At 38.4% G+C, this 9,988-nt stretch overlaps 1 pseudogene; it reads left to right on the forward strand.

Annotated features, from left to right (window-relative positions):
* The first annotated feature begins 6,318 nt into the window (after positions 1–6,318).
* Positions 6,319–7,422, forward strand: Dtl-ps1 (denticleless E3 ubiquitin protein ligase, pseudogene 1; annotated as a pseudogene).
* The last annotated feature ends 2,566 nt before the right edge of the window (positions 7,423–9,988 follow it).

A 9,988-nucleotide genomic window follows, 5' to 3' on the forward strand; every position in this document is an offset into this window, starting at 1 on the left:
TTTAGTTCTTTCTGTATTGTTTGTGTGACTCATTAGTTATTTAGGAGAAAGCTTTTTAAGCATTCACACATTTGAGGATTTTCTCATTTTTTTCTATGACTGTTACCTTTTGGTTTCATGTTACTCTGATTATAGAAGATACTTGATATAATTTAAACTTCTTGTGTCTATCTTAGTTTCTTTTTCTGTGGCTATGACAAAACACCTAGTTGAAAGCAACTTGAGGGAGAATGGTCTTATTTTGGATTCCAAGCTCTAGGTTGTAGTCCATCCTGCCAGGGAAAACAAGATAGGAGGGGCAAGAAGCAGTTGGTCACTTCATACTCACAGATAGAAAAGAGAAAAAAAAGAAAAGAAAGAAAAAAAAGAAAAGAGAGCAATGAATGGTTGCACTCAAATCACTTTCCCCTTTTTATATAACTCAGAATTACATCACAATTAATGTAATCAAAACGACCCCCATTGCTAAAGGCCGTTCTTTCAAGATCACATAGAGTTGACAATTGACCTTAACATGATAGTATTATTTTAAGGATTGTTTTCTGTCCTAACATATGATCACACCTAGGGAACATTTTGTTTTTGAAAAGAAAGTGTTTTGTATTATTATCAGCTGCCTAGATTTGTGGATTTGCTTCCTTTTGAGTGCCACATAACGCAAATCTACGGCTTTCTTCTTGATGTTGACTGGATGACTTACCTGTCTTTTAAACTGGGGTATTGTGCATCCTGATACTACATTTCACTATTTTCACCCTTTGGAACACTAAGAAGCTGCTTATTCAAAAGATAAACCATTATACACATTATAATGCTAAGTATTCATTCATTTATTTTATTTATTTATTAACAAATATTTTCGAAGTCCATTGTACTCTAGGTACAGGATAAACAGTACAATATCAAAAAAGAAGCTGTTTTATATATGTAGGTGCTTCAATGTTGGCCCCACATATTTGTAATTGCTATAGCTTCTAGATACTTTTATGTCTCTGCTGTTAAAAATGGACTTCTCTAATTTTTTTTAAAAAAAAATTTAAGGTCTGTTTTCCTACATGTTTTGCTATCCCTTCTCTTGTTTTCATTTATCTAGAGTATCTTTCTCATCCCTCTACTTCCAGTTTTATGGTCTCTTACTAGTAAGTTAAGATTTTTATAGCAGTGTAAAATCAGGTCATAGATTTTTGTTTTAGTCCATTCAATCACTTTATATCCTTTGACTAGATAACAATACACACGTAGAAATTACAGATAGATGAGTATATTTACTACACCAATACACAGCAGCATCCTTTTTAGAACAATATAGTAAAGTTACTTTTAATAAGTCCACATAGATGTTTTTTCATTCATTCTTTTTTGTTATTTAACACAATATTTTAATTGACTTTTTGGAAGTTTCATAACACTTACTCACAATCCATTAATATTTGTCCCCTGCACTTGTGATACAATAACAAGAACAACACCCATCAAAATGGTATTATTCACACACACTCAGGAGTTAGTAAGTGGCCTTCCTCTTCAATAGAACTGAGTCCTTCCCCTCCTACAATCCTACCAGAAGTTGTCAGCTGTGGAGAGCTATAGTTCATCATCCTTATTACACTTTTAATCATTCTCTTTGTTGACTTCTTGTTTAGGTTGTTACTTTTTTGGAGAGTGAAGTAAGATGGGGATAGGGGTTGGCACAGAAGCCTTCCATGTCCCTCTTTCTCAGCTGCACATCTGCAGTCATCACTATCACTGCCAAAGTAGCTCCTTGCTCTTTACAGTCCACAAGAGCATGACTCATGGGCTTGGGTTTAAAGCAACAGCCGAGACCACAAAATTTATTATCATATTGTATCATGGTTTTTTGTTTTTTTGGTTTTTGGGGGGGGGTTGGTTGCTTATAGATATTCTGGGATTTTTTTTTCTTGCTTTAAATTTCTTCTAATTTAAGATTACATTACAATAACATCATCCCCTTGTCTGACAGCTTTTCTGTGATGGAATGATTTGAAACTTTTTGTTATTGTTTTGTACAAATACTACAGTCCTTTGCTTTTGGATTCCCCTGAGGGCTCAATAAAAATAATTAACAATTTTGCTTTTAGATTTATTTGTTTTATTTTATGTGTATGAGTATTCCACCTGAATTTATGTATGTGTACCATCTTGTGGATGTTGGGAGCCAGACCAAGATCTTCTAGAGAATAAAACCTATTCATATATATATATATATATATATATATATATATATATATTAACTTGAGTGTTTCTTATTTACATTTCAATTGTTATTCCCCTTCCCGGTTTCCAGGCCAATATCCCCCTAACCCCTCCCCCTCTCCTTCTATAGGGTCTTCCCCTCCCCATCCTCCCCCCATTACCACCCTCCCCCCAACAATCATGTTCACTGGGGGTTCAGTCTTGGCAGGACCAAGGGCTTCCCTTTCCACTGGTGCTCTTACTAGGCTATTCATTGCTACGTATGCAGTTGGAGTTCAGGGTCAGTCCATGTATAGTCTCTGGGTAGTGGCTTAGTCCCTGGAAGCTCTGGTTGCTAGGCATTGTTGTTCTTATGGAGTCTTAATCCCCTTCAAGCTCTTCCAGTCCTTTCTCTGATTCCTTCAATGGGGGTCCCGGATGCTTTCTCAAGTTCCCACATCTAGTACTGCACTGAGCTATTTTAACATTGTTGCAACTTAAGTCACTTACAGAAACTACAGTCACTCTGTGGTATAATGTTGATTTAAACTTTATATCTTTTTGTAACTTGCCTACATTTAGTCTTATTTTTTTTATCTTTTTATCCTCATACTGAAGATAAAATTCCCTTCCTTACCACACTCAAAGAGTATGCCGTATATGGTTATGTATTATTGATAGCACTAACTTTTTAAATTCCTGTGTTTTACTTAATTCATTAGCATCTTTGGGTCTCAGCTTAGAGAGCACATTTAGAAATGTCTGGGGACAAATGTCTAGTTATTATTTGTGAAAACCTCACTTCTTCATTTATTTCATATGTTTCCTCTTGTTTTTAGACAGTACGTTGTAGCTTAAGATGATTTCCAGCTCTTGGCAATCCTCCTGCCTGAGCCTCTGGAGTTCTTGGGTTGGAAGCAAAAGCAACCAAAGTCTCCCAAACTTCAAAAGGACTATTTTTCCAGGTAAACACACACTTTTAGTTTGCAGGTGTTTCATTTCATTTCCTTCAGAAATTTATATCCATAATTCACTTCTCTTAGACTACAGCTTTCTGATAAGTCTACTGAAAGCTACTACATATCTGACTTTTTAAAACTTGTTGTTTTCTAAATTCTTTATTTTGATATTTTTATGGTTCATCACAATATGTGTTAAGTTTCTCTTTTGGTTGAGTTTGGTTGAAAGACTTCTCAGTTTCCTGTATCTATTATTATCATTCACTAAGTTAGGGAAAACTTAAACCATTCCTTCCTTAAATGTATTTTCTGTTTCCCTTCTCTATTTTGCAATGAACTGCCAACTGAATAAACCTCTGGTCTCTAGGTGGTGTCTGGAGAATTTTCATAAGCCTTCTTATTTTTTATCTGTTTCTTTTCAGTAATAATGCAGTTGCCTTGTGTTTGAGTTTAATGATATTTTTTGCATGACCAAATCTGCTATTGAAACTTTAAGTTGAAGTTCATGCCTCAGTAACTATGTCTTGGGCCACTATTGTTTTGGTTTCTCTTTGTCATAATTTTTACTTTGATCTTGATGTTTTATTTTCCAGACAACATTTAACTTTCTCTATATATTTTCTTGAAACTTGCTGAATTCTATTCAGGATTGTTCTTATCGTTGGAATTTGGTTTCTTCATATTGTTTTCTGTGCATTTTATGGCAGCTACCTATTTTGGTTGTCACAGACATTCTTTAGTGAAAATTAAGCTTCCTTGTTTAGTCTACCTTAAAGTACTGGATATATTATCTGAGAGCATCTCCAGTTAGGGAAAGATTGCTATTAGGCTTTCTAATGTCAGTATGTTACTACAAGTGCCCTGAGATGCCTCAGAGACAGGGCAGGTCACTGGGCATAATATAGTCAGTGCTCTGTAGGCAAGATGAGCTCTGCTACATCCTCTGATCAAAGAAGATGTAAGGCCATTTCCTCTGACTGAATAGTAATGCTATTTGGAATCTGTGTTGTAAAAAGTTCTCTAAGCAATATCTAAGATAATATAAGGTCTCTACAGTTGATGCTCAGCTGCCAGGAATACCTTAAGCAGATATTTCCATTTACTGATATCCATGCACCTATTCTGACATTCCAATCTGAGGAACACTCAAGCAGAGCCCCCATGAACTGCTACTGCAGCACAGGGTTTGAGTGAGAACATATGTAGATACTGGCAAACCTATACTTGGCCTCCTTAACTCAAAGTATTTTTCTCATCACTGTGAACAAATAACTGACAGATCAACTTAAGCTAGAATTTATTTTGGCTTATAGTTAAGAGGATATAATTCCTAATGGAGGAGAAAATATGTCAGAAGCAGGAGTTTGCAGGAGTGGCTTTGCATTTGTAGTGACCAGGAAACAGAGAGGTTAGGAGTAGGGCAAGGTTATAACTCTCAACACTCATCCTCAATGACCCACTGCCTCCAAAAGAACAACCTTTCAAAGGTTCTACCATTATCCAAAACAGTGTCAATGTGTTTACACACATTAGTTGGAGCAGGGGCATCTCATTTTTAAACCATAATTTTAAAGAACATTTCAACAGAGACCCAGATGCTTTTAAGTCAGTAGCTCACAGGGACTTGTGCCTGGTAGGTTGGAAGACCCCACTTATTGCAAAAACTATGCTGTCACTATATTTCCCAACATTGTACTTCTATCATTCAGAATACAGAGTTACCAACCACCTTTACACTGGCCCAGGAGATGTTCCATCATCACGCTGGAATCTTGAGATGTACAAACATATTCTCCTGTCTACTTGTCTTGTATACAGCGTGTCTGTGGAAAAAGGTGAAATTACCTTTTTACTGTTACTTCCTCAAGACATATCTTTGATTACTCTGCTACTTCTGGATAAAGTAGATAAGTGGCAATAAAACAAACGAAAAATAAACAAAAAAAACAGACTGTCAAAGTAGATAGTTGATGACAATGGGACTTAGCTTGACTTGAAATTCAATGGTTGCTAGGTGAAAATTGGAGATTTCGTTGGCAATAGATAAACTGCTCCAAAGAATATTGGCTATGTTGGGATCAGTTAGTTCCCTTCCAAGCTATGGTCAACTCTGTGTTAGCACTTAAAAAAACCCTGAAAGTTGTTACAATACTATTAATTTATTGGTGGTTTGTCCACTGTACAAACCTTGCATCTTATTTTTTATAATCATTTCTTTAATTTTTGAGGTATATCATTTCCTGCTTTCTTTCCTTTAGACCCTCTTATATATTACTTCTTGCTCCTTTTCAAAGTCATACTATATTTCCATTAATTTTTATTATATGTTTATGTGTAGTACTAAATATATAATTACAACCAGCTCAGTCTTTACAATATTACTTGTATTAAGGCACACTTATTTACAGACAGTTTCATTAGAAAGAAACACAATGCAAAATAGAAACTACCCCATGGACCAAATTTACATAGTAACAATTGTGTGCCTCAAATATCTACCAACTTTGTCAGTTCACTGAATTGCCTTATTAAGTTTTATTTTAATGCTTTTATTTTATGTAATTAAAAATTTTTATTTGTAATCATATACTCCTTCAGCATCCCAAACACATTCAGTCCTAATTCAAGGTGTCATTCAGGGTCAAAAGAAGAGAAGCATAGTAGTTTCATTGGAAGATCTTAAATGAAAAGTATCAAACCCTAACAAAGCAGATCCTCTTAGTATTATTAGTTCAAGGATCACAACCTCATTACAATTTCTTAACTTTCAAATTTCAAATAAATTCATTTTATAACAGTGACTTAAAATGAATCAGTCTCCATTATAAACCTCCAAGAACACTCATTTAAAAGTTAGTAAAGGGGCTGGGGATTTAGCTCAGTGGTAGAGCGCTTACCTAGCAAGCGCAAAGCCCTGGGTTCAGTCCCCAGCTCCGAAAAAAAGAACCAAAAAAAAAAAGTTAGTAAAAACAAAAACAAAAACAAAAACCAAAACAAAAAAAGAAAAATGGTCAGGGGTGGGAGAGATGGCTCAGCACTTAAGAGCACTGGCTGGTATTCAAGAAGACTGGGATTCAATTTCCAGCGTCCATATGGAGGCTTACAACTGTTTATAACTCCAATTCCAGGGCATTCAATACACTGACAGATCTACAAGCAGGTTTCCATGTCTTTGTGTCTTCCTTCTGTGCTCCCGGGTTCTCAAGAGGTCGCTTCTGTATACTGCTGTCCATTGGTCTTAAACAAGATTGCTACCTGCTCTGATGATAATACACAATAAAAATGGCCCTTGACCAGAGGCCTAGATAAGAAACCATGAGACAATAAACATTCCACAGTGGGTTGGACCTCTCAAGAAAAAAAAAAAAAAAGGAAAGCCAGTTCATAATGGTACTGAGTAGCCAGAATACTTCTGCCAAAGCTCCCAGAGTCAAGAGCCATTGGTCTATTTTTACTCCATTAACAGCAGCATGTACTCCAAGCTATGCTAGAGAGCTCCCTCTTCCTTCAAATACCCCCACATTTTCAGTCAAAACCACTCCTGCTAAGACCTGGTCTCGAGTAAGTAGAAGAGGCTTCATCTTTCCTGTGTCTCCCAAGCCAACTTCAAGAAGTTGCTTAGAAGCTAGGTGATCTGAATAGCTTCCTCATCACCACAAGTCACTCTATCTGCTTGTGAGACAAAGATTTTATCGATAAGATGATTCCTGTGAGCCAGAAGTCATCACTAGCAGATGCTTGCTCTGAATCTCAACATAGAGTTGAGAGGCAACTTAAGTTGTCTGGAGAGTGTGAGACAGATATGTGAAGGTTTGCAATTGTGTCACTGAATTTGATGTCCAAGCAGATAGTCTTCATTTGCATCCATGCTACCTTTTCAGCAACCAGGAAGGTCTTAGAAAGAATTCTATGGGTCCTACCAAACTTATTAAGACTGAAAGTGCTGGCACAAGTATCTTCTTTTCCTGTCAGTCTTTATTCCAATGAAGGCTGTAGAATGCTTCATCTTCCTTTGAAACTTTGTAGAGATGGTTCTTAAATGATGACAGATTCCCAGAAAATGAGAACTGGCTGTTGGCTATGTATGAAAGCCAATCAGAAGGCCAAGAACTCATCTCCACAAAGTCCATTATTCCAGACACCCAGTTACAGAAGACAAACTGGAAAGACATCACCAAGCCCAGTTACCATTAGTCCCAGCTCCAGGAGGAATATCTGTGCATACTTTCACAGAAAGTCAAAAGATGACTTTTGTAGTCCTGAACACTGAATTATAGATTCTAACATGAAAGCTGACTGAATTTGGGTCTAGTCTACAAAGGTGAAAAGAATTATAATCTGGTCTTTAAGAAAATGGCTGTCATGCTACAATCCATAGACCCCAAGAAGCTAATTAACAAAAAGGGCTCAATGGAGGATATTTGAATCTTACTGAGGAGAAGGGAAAATAAAATAGACATTAGATGTGGATGGGGGGAAAGAATGGGGTGAAAGAAGGGGTGGGAGGGGAACGGGACGGATCAATTGTGGAGAGGATAGAGGGAGAACAACTGAAAGAACTGGAATTAGTAGTAGTGGTAGTGCACAACTCTTGGATGAGCTAGAAACTCTCAGGAATATATTAGGATGACCCTTGCTAAGACTTCTAGCAACAGTGGATATCGAACAATTAACAGCTAATTTCTATAAATAAGGCAAAACTTCAAATAGAGGGATGGGGACACCAACCCAGCCACAAAACCTTAGATCCACAAGTTGGCTTGTCTGTAAGACATGCAGAGATAAAGATGCAGCACAATCTGAGGGAATGACCAATCACTTAGTGGCCCAACTGAGACCAATTCATGAGAAAGAGTACATCCCTGACATGTTGACAATATTCTGCTATACTAACAGACAGGAGCCCAGCATAACTGTCATCTGAGAGGCTTCACTCAGCAGCTCATGGAAACAGATGCAGAGATCTACAGTCAAACATTGTGGAAGACATAGATGACTGATTGAAGGAGTTAGAGAAGTCAAGGATACAAGAAAACCTACAGAATCAACTAACCTGGGCCCATAGGTTCTCACAGAAACTAAACCACCAAGAAGGAAGCATGCATGGGACCTAGGACCTACGTAACAGCTATGCAGTTGGATCTTCCTCTTGACCCCTAACAGCAGGAGCAGGGGCTATCTCTGACTCTTTTGTCTGCTTTTGGCTCCCTTTTCCCTAACTGGACTGTCTTGTCAAATCTCAACAGAAGAAGATGAAGCTAGTTCTATTGCAACTTGATATGCCAAGGCGTTGATATCCATGGGAAGATTCCACTTCTCTGAGGAGAAAGGGGGTTACCAGTTGAGTGAAGGGAGGGGAGGTGAGAGGGAGGGACTGGGAGAAAATGAAGGAGGTGAAGCTGCAGTTGGAATATAAAGTAAATAAATAAATTAATGGGGAAAAAGAAAATGATCATATTTTATTTTGGCAAGAGTCCTTCCAGTCTTTAGCTCACCTATTCATGTCCTGCCATCTTGTCTACATGCAGCTACCTGGGTGCTGTTTCTACTTCATCTGGTGAAATTTCATCTGTAGCTTTTTCTAGCTAACTATGATAATGACATCTAGCCCTTTGTCGCGCGCCTAATGTCCCACCAGTAAGAACGATGAGCGGCAACAGGATTCTTCTGCGAACAAGCCTTTACTGTGTTACAGCTCTTCTTAGTGTTACAGCTCTCTTAGTGTTACAGCTCTCTTGAACAGGGACCCAGAGCAGCAAAGTCGCTCGCCTTATATACACAACAGTATGCTAATTATCTCTCAGGGATTGGTGGGGCATGGATCACCCCACTATCACCCCACTACTTGTCCTCCAGGGATTGGCGGAGAATGAATCACCCCATTAGCATGGTACCGCCCCTCATTAGCATATTAACGGTCAACTGACACCTGGTGCATAAACCGCACATGTGCAGTACCGCTGTTCACCACTAGAGGGAGCCCTAGCAAGGGGACAAGCCTGCACATGCACAATAAGTTGTCGACATCCAGACAAGGCTGGATGTTGGCGCCATCTTTGTTTCGCCGTGCCGCTCTCTACATCTCCCCCCTTTTTGTTTAATAAAATGACTGGTATAGATCTGGGTGTCACGTCAATCTTGTCATTGCTACTGTCTTAGGTCGTTCTCATCCAAACTTGGCCTTACCCGTCATAGAGTTACCCTATTGCCACCGGGCCCCGTGTCTTGGGTTGGTCCGAGCTCGAGGAAAGTTGCCCGTTCCTGGATACAATGACTCCACATGACTGTGACAAAAACGATCTAGGGCGAACTCTTGATCTTTCAAAGAGGCCAGCCATATATTAGGAGAAGCACCATCATCAGTAGCAGTCATAGCCTGGTAAACAACCACTTTGTGTCTGGCATGTTCCCTTTTTAAACGGCCAATAAGCCAGAGACATACTCCGCATGCCAGGAGGACAATAACTCCCCAGGCAAACATGCCCGCCCACTCCTTAAAAAAGGAGAAAGCATTGGTAATCCGTGAGGTCAATTCTTCAACTGTGATGGGGTCCAACCTAGTGCTGTTGAGGACAGCAATCCGCATCAGCAATTGTCTTGATAGTTGCTCTGCTTTCATGGACCAGTTTCCTTTCAGATAATTTGAGATTTCTTTGCTCTGTTGAAAATGCTGAGAAAAGTTAGCTCGCAAAGGAATAATGCATAAACCTCTAAGGGAGGAAACACAAGACAGCTGTGTCATATGATACAGTGCTTCAATTTGTTCTTGAACTAAATCTATCCTTTGATTGGCTAATAGAAGGCCAGATGCCAAATGGGTATTAAATTCTTCTTGT

The sequence above is a fragment of the Rattus norvegicus genome, chromosome 4 (assembly GCF_021556685.1).
Source record: "Rattus norvegicus strain SHRSP/BbbUtx chromosome 4, alternate assembly SHRSP_T2T, whole genome shotgun sequence".
Lineage (NCBI taxonomy): Eukaryota > Metazoa > Chordata > Mammalia > Rodentia > Muridae > Rattus > Rattus norvegicus.